The sequence below is a fragment of the Pleurodeles waltl genome, chromosome 1_2 (assembly GCF_031143425.1).
Source record: "Pleurodeles waltl isolate 20211129_DDA chromosome 1_2, aPleWal1.hap1.20221129, whole genome shotgun sequence".
In the NCBI taxonomy this organism is placed as follows: Eukaryota; Metazoa; Chordata; class Amphibia; order Caudata; family Salamandridae; genus Pleurodeles; species Pleurodeles waltl.
The window spans coordinates 1,007,751,774-1,007,766,017 of NC_090437.1; positions in this window are offsets into that span (position 1 = coordinate 1,007,751,774).

The window sequence follows — 14,244 nt, forward strand, 5'->3', positions numbered from 1 at the left end:
CAAAAACCTTTTTCCACTTTGCCCATTTGATTGGGGGTTCACCAGGAGTGGAAAGAAAGAAAGGTGGGGAGGAAACATTCTGCATTTTTAGTATGTAAGATATACTGCAGTACAACAGTACTTAATGATATTTAAATATTAAAATACAGTGAAAAAAAAAATATATATATAGTGTAAAACAAACTTAATAACATGCGAGCATATAAGTAAACAACAACACACTACACTACATTGTGTGAAATGAACCTAGAACCTACATTTAGACTAATTTTGAAAGAAGCATAAATAAATTCTTAGAGAAAACTTAAAGATATGATATTAACAACAGCCCCAAAATATATATTTTTTTTTTAAACTACTTTTTTCAAGTAGTAACAGTGTCATGCGGAAGTAATATAAACATCTCTCATAACAGTTCCCTTGAAATTGAGAGCACAGTGAAAATTGAGAGCCGGCGTGATAATGGCGTCTCTTGGTTGCTAGGAGATAGCGTGTAACCAGCAGAAATGGTGTCTCTCAGTTGCTAGGAGACCAAGAGCAACATTAATGTCACATAGACAGGAAAAAAAAATGATGTTTCATAAAACGAATAATAAAAAAAAATATATATATAGAAATCACGTTATCTAGAAGAATGCCAATGAGAGTGGCAACAGCATCACGAGAAACGCGATCCAAATTTAGCCCAAAACTGCTCCATCGTGCTGAAACCAATGAAGGAATGTCTTGAAGAAAAAAAAAACATACAATCCGCCCGGAGTATCGAAATCCGACACAGTGTTTTCTTGTCTTGGCAAAATGCCAAAAATAGCGGTGATGAAAGAAAACGAACCACTGTTGCCAAAATCTGGAGTTGAGACGTTACTGGAATTATAAACACGCAGGGTCAGCCATCCTCGTCGCCAGTCTTAAATTGAAGTTAATCCACAGACCAGGAAGATATTTAACGGGCTTTATTCCATAAAAAAGATTCCTCTTCAAGTAACGTCCCAGCCTCTCCTTTTCATCTCCACAACGCGCGCATCGACCGAGAAATCCGGAGGGGGCAGGAGCCCTGAGACCAGAGCCCAGTGTCCAATCAGAAGGGCAGGAGCCCTTTAAATTTTCATCGCGCTCCCGCCGTCGCGGGAAAGCGCACATCGACCGAGAAATCCGGAGGGGGCAGGAGCCCTGAGACCAGAGCCCAGTGTCCAATCAGAAGGGCAGGAGCCCTTTAAATTTTCATCGCGCTCCCGCCGTCGCGGGAAAGCGCGCATCGACCGAGAAATCCGGAGGGGGCAGGAGCCCTGAGACCAGAGCCCAGTGTCCAATCAGAAGGGCAGGAGCCCTTTAAATTTTCATCGCGCTCCCGCCGTCGCGGGAAAGCGCACATCGACCGAGAAATCCGGAGGGGGCAGGAGCCCTGAGACCAGAGCCCAGTGTCCAATCAGAAGGGCAGGAGCCCTTTAAATTTTCATCGCGCTCCCGCCGTCGCGGGAAAGCGCGCATCGACCGAGAAATCCGGAGGGGGCAGGAGCCCTGAGACCAGAGCCCAGTGTCCAATCAGAAGGGCAGGAGCCCTTTAAATTTTCATCGCGCTCCCGCCGTCGCGGGAAAGCGCGCATCGACCGAGAAATCCGGAGGGGGCAGGAGCCCTGAGACCAGAGCCCAGTGTCCAATCAGAAGGGCAGGAGCCCTTTAAATTTTCATCGCGCTCCCGCCGTCGCGGGAAAGCGCGCATCGACCGAGAAATCCGGAGGGGGCAGGAGCCCTGAGACCAGAGCCCAGTGTCCAATCAGAAGGGCAGGAGCCCTTTAAATTTTCATCGCGCTCCCGCCGCGCGGGACGCGCGCGGGCGGCGCCCGGGCGAAGCCCGGGCCAAGGGCGGGCCCGTCCTTGCCCGTCATTGCCAGGAAGAGCCAGGGCAGGGCCACCCCCCTGACATTTTGTAATAGGTAAAGGCTGCCTGAAGGAAGCACCATATGGTGCTGTGGGTGGAGTGAGGCACCCAGAAAGATCTTCAACAGTTCGGAACTCCAACGCCCTAAACAGGTTCCACAGATGCAGGACTTGGGCAGTGGCTGACAACTATCTACCTACCCGGACACCTTCTCAAACAGAGGTGATCAGCCCTTCATGCCTCTTAGATATCTCAGCACTCCCTAACACAAACCTCAGCAGAGCTAAACAGGGTGAGGAAAAGAGAGGGAGAGTGCTCACAGGAAATAGATTGCTAAACTTTTGCACAGGATCTGAGTGTCCTACCAAAACAAGATGGGTAGACGGAAGGGAGGGATACCTTTGGAAGAAGCAGGCAATAACAAGACCTTAGACGGCTTCCTCCAAAAAGCGGTAGGGGCACTAGAAAAAGAAATTGAACTGGTCGAGCGCCGTCTAACTGCTCCCCCATCCTTCTTTTCACCAGCTTCCCAGCCCCCCTTTGCAGAACCACCAGCACCAACCACCCTCACAATTCAAACACTCAACGCAGAACCCTTGGACAGAACCATACATTCTTCGGGATCTACCCAGCCTACGCCAATCAGGCCTACACCCTCCCCAAATCATGGCACAAAGGGCAAAAGGAAACGGGGGGAGACGAATCTAAAGAACAAACGGGCCCGTGTCCTGGACCCCTCTGTCCATACCGTATCTACCAGACCTAAGGATTATATACCTGCCCAAACTACCAACTTTGGCAACCTGGATATTACTTCTATCACAGACTTTATTAAAGATGAGCTTCTAAAACAACTACATCCTATAACAATCCGTCTATTAGCCATCGAGGAGAAACTCGATGCCCTCATTAAACCCAGCCAGCCAATCCCCCCTTCCCCATCGGGTTTGCACTGCCTGCGACAACACCCTATCCTTGGCCCCCCTGTCAATGATGCCAGTAGTCCCCTTCTCCCACCACCTATGGTTCACAAGCCAAAACCACCTTGCTCTGACACACTACATCAACTACCGAAGCTCTCTACACCTAGTCTGGCTAATCTCCCTAAAAAGTGGTACGCAAAGAGCGACTCCTCTTACCTAAGGCGGACTGGTGAAATTGCCCCTTCCACAAACACGGGCGCCAAACCCCATAGAACCCACCCAAATATCCCAGTAGATCGGATGCGCAGGGACTCAGGAACTAACATGGGAACTTTACATCTACCACCAGAAGCCTGCCCCTACGTGCTTGTTATTACGAACGTCCCTAAGCTCAAGTCCACCATCCCAGAATCATTCACAGAACTGAAAAACAAGGTTATTCATTGGTTGCATAAACATGCTAGATTCGCATTCCATATGATACCCTCAATATTAATGGTGAGGAGGGTGGGTTGGGTGGGTCCACTCAAAAACCCTGGTACTGGGGACTGTATTGTTATTAACTTTAATGCGCCCTCCCTTGTCGAACAGCTTTCCCTAAATGCATGCCATCTCAACCCCCTAGGGGGGGCCACTTCACTTTGCAGGCTTCAGGCCTTTTACCCCCATAAAACTGTACCAGGTTTCAAGGGGATGACAATGACATCCAGAGATTTTCCTAGGGCTCAGATGTCAACTGATTTCCAGCCAAGTTGCAATCCTGCCTCGCCCACACTCTCCGAAAACGATTGACTATTACACTTGACTTTTCCTAATTCCCGAGGTTCAAGCAACTGGAACAAAAACTATCCTATAGCTGGGAAAAATGAAACTTATAAAACAGGGCAAATCAACTGTGGGGCCGAATATACTTCCATTAGCAACACTAGTGAGTCTACTCTAACTCCCGCTCTCGCCCAGTCAGACTATCTTAAATGTTCTGAAATCCATTTCGGGGAATTAGACAAGGAGCGCAGGGTGATTGAGATTAATTTAGCTACAGACCCACAAGATCACAGCAAACCCGCAGACCCACCTCTACTCCAGGTATTTGATTGGCTTAGGCCACCCCCTGTCCTAGATGGGGCTGGAAGCACCCTAGACACGACTGAGAAGGGCATAATGCTTCCCCACGGTACCCTAGCCCCGAGAGAGAATCCCGTGGCTGAAGCTCCCCATAACAAACCAGATGGCTTAGATACCATCCTCAGTTGGAACATTGCCGGGTTGGAGAGTAAAATGAACAACCCTGAATGGGGAAAATTTATAGACAAACATAAAATATGTCTCTTCCAAGAAACATGGGCGCTGGAGCCTAAATATAGAATCGGTTACAAAAGCTACTGGGTTCCAGCAAATAAGGTGAATTCAGGGAGACCCTCAGGTGGCCTGCTAATATGGCTCAGCTGTTCTCTCAAATGCCAAATTGAACCAATTGATTTGGGCTGCCCTGATCTAATGGGTCTATCAATACCATCTCTTAGAGAGAAACCACTTTTAATAATTAACATCTATAATAGGAGCCTGGGCAATAAATATGAGTCCAACGCACTGACTATTTTAGACAATTTTCTCACCGATAAATCACCCTCTCATTTTATTCTCATTGCCGGAGATTTTAACACCACTTTTGAACCCTACTCGCTGGCCCAGGAACTATATAAAGATGAAGATGCTCATTGGGGCATCCCCCAGCTGGTGTCAAGCAAAAGACCTAAAATCAACAGACTATCATACCAGCTCATGGACATTACATTGGCACACGGCCTCCGGGCTTGCAATGGCCGTTCCCGCTCGGATCTTAACCTTCACCCCACATTTAAACGTGGGTTGCAGAAGAGCCAGATTGATTACATCTTGCTCGACATCCACCTTTGGGGTCACATGGTCGATATGAACATCACAGAACATGAGGAAAGCGACCATGAACCACTGATTCTATCACTCAGGAACCTACTACCCCTACTTGAAGTCTCCTGCCCCAAGTCCTATAGACAGCAGCTCGCACTGACCAACAACAGGCGAAATGTTAGATGGAAATCCCTGAACACTGACATAACCACTTTGGCAAAAGTGTACAGGCAGCTGGCGGATCATATGGAATATATACTTCAACCCACGAAAGATAGTGGTGGGCTCATAGCAGCCCACACACTGTTTTTTAACTCTTTAAAAACTCTACTTACTAAAGAGTCGGCAACAGAGCCCAAACAGAACTCTAACGCAAGATGGTTCAACACTGCATGCAGAGAAGCACAGCATAAGTTGCTGAGAGCCCTAAGAGGTGGCCAGATGGATTATATAAGGGAAGCTAGAAAAGACTACAAAAAGGAACAAGGTAGAGCCCGTAGGGAATGGGATGAATCAAGATGGGACCTCCTCCTGGAATCTGCTAAAACAAACGACACCACGAAATTTTGGAAATTGGTAGCTGATGCCAGCAATGAACCACACCGTTCGCCTGGTGCCTCAATACTCCCTGCAGAATGGTCCGACCATTTTTCCCAATTATACCTGGGGTCCGCCGATGCTGCTTCCCGGGATCTGATCCATATCATGACCTCCGAGACCCCCAAAATTGAATTCACTTTGGCAGATACCAAGGCTGCGATTGCCTCAATGAAATGGGGAAAGGCCCCCGGCCTTGATAAAATACCAGGAGACCTTTACAAGACGAATCCAGATGTATGGGCCCCATACTTAAACCTCATTTCCAATGAGATAGCTGCTGGAGCACCTGTTCCGAGCTCCTGGTTGGGAGCAGAGATAGTCCCCATTTTTAAGAAAGGCGACCCCTCTAACCCTGCCAACTATCGCCCAATCTCCTTACTCGACAACTTCCAAAAAATCTTTGCAAAGCAAATTTTGTCCTGTCTAGAAGACTGGATTTTAGAAACAAACGCCATCTCTGATCTACAAGCAGGGTTCAGACCAGCAGTCAGTACTATAGATCAGGTGCTAAGATTTTTAACAATAAAATGGAAAACTGTAGAAATAGGAAGGGGTAACCTTTACGTAGTTTTTATTGATCTCAGAGCCGCGTTCGACCTGGTCCCCAGAAACCAGTTATGGCTGACGCTAGCCAATATGGGTGTCCCGCATGGCCTTCTGAAACTTATTACCCGCCTACATGAAAATACCTATGCCCAAATCAGGAACGGCAAGAAGGGTGATCTCACAGAACCAGTGGCTATTGAGAGGGGAGTTAGACAGGGGTGCGTTCTGGCCCCAACTCTTTTCCTATTATACATAAACAACTGTATCAAGTACTTAGCAAACTGCACAAATGATTCTCCCAAGCAGGCTGGAACTAAAGTCCCCTGCCTACTCTACGCAGATGACACCATTCTTTTGTCTAAATCACCCATGGGAATTCAAAACTTGGTAAATCAGTTTGGTGTATACTGCAGAAACTATGGATTAGACATAAACCATAAGAAAACTAAACTTATGATATACAGCGCCCCGAACAAGAAGCTCAGCGCAAACATAAAGATGGATTTAACTCCCCTGGAGAGAGTAATGGAATATGACTACTTGGGCATTAGACTATCTGACAAGGGCAGCTGGGAGCCAGCCATAAGGAAAGGGGCACTAACAATTAGCCAAAGATGTGGAGTAATAGGACGCAAAGCCAGCACTGCCACAAGCCCCCCTCTGATTCTTATCTCTGAAGTATATAAAGCACAAATCCGTGCTGCGGCCCTATATGGAGCAGAACTTTGGGGATCACACAGACAGATGGATACTCTCCAAACCAAAGAAAATAACTTCCTCAGACACATATCTAGACTGGGGAGGGGCACGCCAATGCTCCCCCTCAGACTGGACCTGGGCTTAAATAGTATCAAAGACATAGCATATCTAAGACCACTCCTGTATTGGGTCAGACTATGGAAAACAGACGAACTTGAACCCTACAGGACAGCAGTTAAAGAACTATTACCACCTCATCACGGATGGGAAAAGGTACGGTGGCTCAGGGAGATGAAAGCAGCATGGACCAAACTGAGTCTATCCCAGTACTGGGAGAACCCCGAGATGATTCCTGGCAGTGCTAAACGCCTGATCAAAGAACATTATTGGGCAAAAATCAACGAGGAATCTCTCGGTTCAAATGGGCCAGGTCGGCTGACAGCAGAATTCCTGCTGGTCAAACACGTTCCCTTCCCTGAAAGCTCCCTGGATCTACCCATACCAGCCCGTGCTCGCTCTCTACTACTCCAGCTCAAGTACGGGACACTGGCGGTCAATAGCTACACGGCTGGTTGGTCGACTAACAGTTCCCCATCGGACAAATGCATAAATTGTCATTTATGCAAGGAAACAGCTGAACACATCCTATTTTTTTGCCCTCTGTACAAAGGTCCCCGAGGGAAGTGGATTATTCCCCTGTGCAGAACACTCCATCCACTATCCCGCAACAGCCTATTCAGAATATGTAAATACGACACTTCCATACTGATAATCAGCGCTGTTTCTAAATATCTGGCAGCAGCATGGAAAATTCGTAATAGGACTATTCTAGATTTTAACTCACTGTTTGAAGAGCTGTCTAGAAAACAGTAAATCAGCATCCTGTTATATCAGCCTTGGGCTCTAATTGCAAACCGCGACTTATTGAGCACAAAAGACCGTATTTCTAAACAAGTGCTACATCGGGTTATTTTAATTAAAGTGTTTTATAAATTTAAAATTATTTTTAATTTTATAATTGCCAAGATGCAATTTATTGGATTAATTAACACCAAAAGAACTAATTAACCTAGAGCATCATCTATCTCTGTCTGACTTCTTAAATTTTTAATCAGTTTTACTGTCTGGAGTTTTAATGCCTGATTTTATATAGAGATGTGCCACACAACAGCTTTTACGTTATTATTATTTTATTGTTCAGGGTTATGTACAGGGTAAGATCCAGAGACTATTCCGAGCACCTCCTTCACCCCACCTATTTATGTAATCTTTCTCAGGCAGCTACTGGACCCCCACTTTTTTTTTTTTTTACTACTGTTCCTTTTATTATGTACTGGTTTATGGTTTTTATCTTTCTGTACGTATGTATATATTTTTAAACCTTTTAAATGGCCCAAATTTGGACCGAATAAACTATTGATTGATTGATCATCTCCACAACGTCCTCTGCTCGCGCTCACAGCTCGCGCTCACAGCTCTCCCCCTCCATTCTAAGAACCTCTCCAGGTTCTAACTCACGGCTTTTAGGATATAACACCTGGGAAGTGTGAAAGGATTGGGAAGCAAGAAAACATTAATCCAGTAGACCAGCATTCCTAGGCTGTGAGTGTTCGGGGAACCAGGATACCTGGAGACTTTCTAAGAGATTTCCTTGCACCATTTATTGACACTTTTAATGCCCACTCAGGCATTAAAAGGAGGCTTCAATTGGTTTCAATGGGCCTCTGGATGCTTTGCAGGATTAGCGTCAACATTTTTTTACGTTAATCATGCAAAGCAGGTGACTAGCGTCAAATATTGTGACACTAGTACCACTTATTACCGCCATGGTGCGTTGTATTTTAAATAAGGCACATATGGTGGCGTTGGGGGGCGCTAAGGAGTGCAAGAAAAGTGATGCTGCACTATGTGCAGCACCACTTTTCATAAATCTCCCCCTTTGTTTTTTAACTCGACCTTGACAGTTGTGGCAGAATGTTCTCAGGTTAACACTGTGTTGTCATCACATTTTAGTTGCAGTTTTAGGCAACAGTACATGTGATCTGGAATGTTGCGGTTGGAGCATAATTCTGTTGATAAACAATATTAAGCAACAAAAGTAAGATCATCAGTTGTGATCTGATCAAGACGTACTCAGCAGATTGAGGCGTACCTAAGAATCTGACGATATTAAGACACTGATTATTGACTTTCATAGATAGCTGGAAATGGCTAGAACAATCTAACCCATTCTACTGTAACTTTTTTTGGTGTAAAGATTTTTCTTCACGCACCTCCTCCCTCTGAGAAACCTCTCGATTATTGTTGTGTACATTGTAGGAGGCTGGCCTGGTTTGTAGTGGTACCAAGGGGTACTCACACTCTTCACCAGGTCCAGTTATCCCTTATTAGTGTAGAAGAGGTGTCTAGCAGCTTAGGCTGATAGAAAAGGGTAGCTTAGCAGAGCAGCTTAGGCTGAACTAGGAGACATGCAAAGCTCCCACTATACCACTAGTGTCATATGCACAATATCATAAGAAAACACAATACACAGATATACTAAAAATAAAGTTACTTTATTTTTATGACAATATGCCAAAAGTATCTCAGTGAGTACCCTCAGTATGAGGATAGCAAATATACACAAGATATATGTACACAATACCAAAAATATGCAGTAATAGCAATAGAAAGCAATGCAAGCAATGTACAGTCACAATAGATTGCAATGAGAGCACATAGGTATAGGGGCAACACAAACCATATACTCCAAAAGTGGAATGCGAATCACGAATGGACCCCAAACCTATGTGAGCTTGTAGAGGGTCACTGGGACTGTAAGAAAACAGTGAGGGTTAGAAAAATAGCCCACCCCAAGACCCTGAAAAGTAGGTGTAAAGTGCACCTAAGTTCCCCAGAGAGCACAGAAGTCGTGATAGGGGAATTCTGCAAGAAAGAACAACACCAGCAATGCAACCAAAGTGGATTTCCGGACGAGAGTACCTGTGGAACAAGGGGACCAAGTCCAAGAATCGCGACAAAGTCGAGATTGGGCAGATGCCCAGGAAATGCCAGCTGAGGATGCAAAGAAGCTGCCACTGGATGGTAGAAGCTGTGGATTCTGCAAGAACGAAGAGGACTAGGAACTTCCCCTTTGGAGGATGGATGTCCCACGTCGTGAAGAAGCTTGCAGAGGTGTTTCCGTTCAGAAAGACTGCAAACAAGCCTTGCTAGCTGCAAGGGTCACGGTTAGGGTTTTTGGATGCCGCTGTGGTCCAGGAGGAACCAGAATGTCGCTAATTGCGTGAGGAGACAGAGGGGGCACCCAGCAAGACAAGGAGCCCTCACAGAAGCAGGCAGCGCCCGCAGAAGTGCTGGAACAGGTGCTACGAAGAGGAGTGAACTGGAGCTCACCCGAAGTCACAAAAGAAGATCCCACAACGCCGGAGGACAACTCAGGAGGTTGTGCACTGCAGGTTAGAGTGCCGGGGACCCAGGTTTGGCTGTGCACAAAGGAAATCCGTGAAGAGTGCACAGGAGCCGGAGCAGCTGCAAATCACGCGGTACCCAGCAATGCAGTCTAGCGTGGTGAGGCAAGGACTTACCTCCACCAAACATGGACTGAACAGTCACTGGACTGTGGGAGTCACTTGGACAGAGTTGCTGAGTTCCAGGGACCACGCTCGTCGTGCTGAGAGGGGAGCCAGAGGACCGGTGATGCAGTCTTTTGTTGCCTGCGGTTGCAGGGGGAAGATTCTGTCGACCCCCAGGAGATTTCTTCGGAACTTCTAGTGCAGAGAGGAGGCAGACTACCCCCACAGCATGCACCACCAGGAAAACAGTCGAGAAGGCGGCCGGATTAGCGATACAAGGTTGCAGTAGTCGTCTTTGCTACTTTGTTGCGGTTTTGCAGGCGTCCAGAGCAGTCACCGGTCGATTCCTTGGCAGAAGGTGAAGAGAGAGATGCAGAGGAACTCTGATGAGCTCTTGCATTCGTTATCTCAAGAATTCCCCAAAGCAGAGACCCTAAATAGCCAGAAAAGGAGGTTTGGCTACCTAGGAAGGAGGATAGGATAGCAACACAGGTAAGAGCCTATCAGAAGGAGTCTCTGACGTCACCTGCTGGCACTGGCCACTCAGAGCAGTCCAGTGTGCCAGCAGCATCTCTGTTTCCAAGATGGCAGAGGACTGGAGCACACTGGAGGAGCTCTGGGCACCTCCCAGGGGAGGTGCAGGTCAGGGGAGTGGTCACTCCCCTTTCCTTTGTCCAGTTTTGCGCCAGAGCAGGGCTGGGGGATCCCTGAACCGGTGTAGACTGGCTTATGCAGAGATGGGCACCATCTGTGCCCATCAAAGCATTTCCAGAGGCTGGGGGAGGCATCTCCTCCCCAGCCCTGACACCTTTTTCCAAAGGGAGAGGGTGGGCCAAGCCTGGCTGGACCCCAGGAGGGCAGAAACCTGTCTGAGGGGTTGGCAGCAGCTTCAGCTGCAGTGAAACTCCGGGAAAGGTAGTTTGGCAGTACCCGGGTCTGTGCTAGAGACATGATCTTAGACATGTTACATGGCCATGTTCGGAGTTACCATTGTAACGCTATAAATAGGTAGTGACCTATGTATAGTGCACGCGTGTAATGGTGTCCCCGCACTCACAAAGTCCGGGGAATTTGCCCTGAACAATGTGGGGGCACCCTGGCTAGTGCCAGGGTGCCCACACACTAAGTAACTTAGCACCCAACCTTTACCAGGTAAAGGTTAGACATATAGGTGACTTATAAGTTACTTAAGTGCAGTGGTAAATGGCTATGAAATAACGTGGACGTTATTTCACTCAGGCTGCAGTGGCAGGCCTGTGTAAGAATTGTCAGAGCTCCCTATGGGTGGCAAAAGAAATGCTGCAGCCCATAGGGATCTCCTGGAACCCCAATACCCTGGGTACCTCAGTACCATATACTAGGGAATTATAAGGGTGTTCCAGTATGCCAATGTGAATTGGTGAAATTGGTCACTAGCCGGTTAGTGACAATTTGGAAAGCAAAGAGAGAGCATAACCACTGAGGTTCTGGTTAGTAGAGCATCAGTGAGACAGTTAGTCATCACACAGGGACAGTTAGTCATCACACAGGGAACACATACAGGGCACACTTATGAGCACTGGGGCCCTGGCTGGCAGGGTCCCAGTGACACATACAACTAAAACAATATATATACAGTGAAATATGGGGGTAACATGCCAGGCAAGATGGTACTTTCCTACACAACCCCCCCCAAACGAAGGACAATAAGACTAGCCATGACCTGATGAGTTTTCATTGTCTAAGTGGAAATATCTGGAGAGTCCATCTGCATTGGAGTGGGTGCTCCCAGGTCTATGTTCCACTGTATAGTCCATTCCCTGTAGAGATATGGACCACCTCAACAATTTAGGGTTTTCACCTTTCATTTGTTTAAGCCAAAGTAGAGGTTTGTGGTCTGTCTGAACAATGAAGTGAGTGCCAAACAGGTATGGCCTCAACTTCTTCAGTGCCCAGACCACAGCAAAGGCCTCCCTCTCTATGGCAGACCAACGCTTTTCTCTAGGGGTCAACCTCCTGCTGATAAAAGCAACAGGTTGATCCTGGCCCTCAGAATTGAGTTGTGATAAGACTGCCCCTACCCCTAATTCAGATGCATCAGTTTGAACAATGAATTTCTTGGAGTAACATGGGCTTTTTAGGACAGGTGCAGAGCACATGGCCTGTTTCAGCTCCTCAAAAGCTTTTTGACAGTTAGCTGTCCACAATACCTTTTTAGGCATTTTCTTTGAAGTGAGGTCATTAAGAGGGGCTGCTATGGAGCCATAGTTCTTTATGAACCTCCTGTAGTACCCAGTGAGGCCTAGGAAGGCTCTCACCTGGGTCTGAGTTGTAGGGGGAACCCAATCTATAATAGTTTGGATTTTCCGCTGAAGTGGTGCAATCTGTTCTCCACCTTCAAGGTGTCCCAGATAAACTACTTTCCCCTTCCCTATCTGGCACTTTGAAGCCTTGATAGTGAGGCCTGCCTTTTGCAGGGCCTCCAAAACGTTCCACAGATGGACCAGGTGATCATCCCAGGTGGAGCTAAAGACAGCTATATCATCTAGATATGCTGCACTAAAAGCCTCCAACCCTTGCAGGACTGTATTCATCAACCTCTGAAAAGTGGCAGGTGCATTTTTCAAACCAAAGGGCATTACTGTGAATTGGTAGTGCCCTCCAATGGTTGAAAATGCAGTTTTTGCTTTAGCATCCTCTGATAACTTGATCTGCCAATACCCTGCAGTCAAATCAAAGGTGCTTAGATGCTTGGCAGATGCCAGTGTATCTATTAGCTCATCTGCCCTGGGTATAGGGTGAGCATCAGTTTTAGTTACCTGGTTGAGACCTCTGTAATCTACACAAAACCTCATTTCCTTTTTCCCATCTTTAGAGTGAGGCTTTGGTACAAGTACCACAGGAGAGGCCCATGGACTTTCAGAGTGCTCAACCACTCCCAGTTCAAGCATTTTCTGAACTTCTTGTTTTATGCAGTCCCTGACATGGTCAGGCTGCCTATAAATCTTACTTTTGACAGGCAAGCTGTCTCCAGTATCTATAGTGCGCTCACACCAAGAAGTGGTGCCTGGCACAGTAGAAAAGAGTTCAGAAAACTGACCCAGGAGATTTATGCAGTGGTCTTTCTGCTCAGAAGTAAGACAATCTGCTAAAACTACACCTTCCACTACAGCATCTTGTTCTGTGGAAGAGAAGAGATCAGGGAGAGGGTCACTCTCTTCTTCCTGTCCTTCATCTGTTGCCATGAGCAGGGTGAGATCAGCCCTGTCATAGTAGGGTTTCAGGCGATTGACATGGAGCACCCTAAGGGGACTCCTGGCAGTGCCTAAGTCAACCAAGTAGGTGACTTCTCCCTTCTTTTCAACAATAATGTGGTGTCCACTCCATTTGTCTTGGAGTGCTCTTGGGGCCACAGGCTCCAAGACCCACACTTTCTGCCCTGGTTGGTACTGAATCAGAACAGCCTTCTGGTCATGCCATTGCTTTTGGAGATCTTGGCTGGCCTGAAGGTTTTTGCTGGCCTTTTTCATATACTCAGCCATTCTGGATATTAGGCCCAGTACATAGTCCACTATGTCTTGCTTAGGAACTTTTAAAGGTTGTTCCCAACCCTCCTTTACAAGTGTTAGAGGACCTCTTACAGGGTGTCCAAATAGGAGTTCAAACGGGCTGAAGCCCACTCCTTTTTGGGGTACCTCCCTGTAAGCAAAAAGGAGGCAAGGTAACAGGACATCCCATCTCCTCCTGAGTTTTTCAGGGAGTCCCATTATCATTCCTTTGAGAGTTTTGTTAAATCTCTCAACCAGTCCATTTGTTTGTGGATGATAAGGTGTGGTGAATTTGTATGTTACACCACATTCCTTCCACATGGCCTTTAAGTATGCAGACATAAAGTTGCTACCTCTGTCTGATACCACCTCTTTTGGGAAACCCACCCTGGAAAAGATTCCCAGGAGGGCCTTTGCCACTGCAGGAGCTGTAGTGGTCCTTAGAAGAATTGCTTCAGGATATCTGGTGGCATGGTCCACTACCACCAAAATAAATCTATTGCCCTAAGCAGTAGGAGGGTCAAGGGGGCCAACTATGTCAACCCCTACCCTTTCAAAGGGGACCCCAACCACAGGTAGTGGAATAAGGGGAGCCTTTGGAGTGCCAC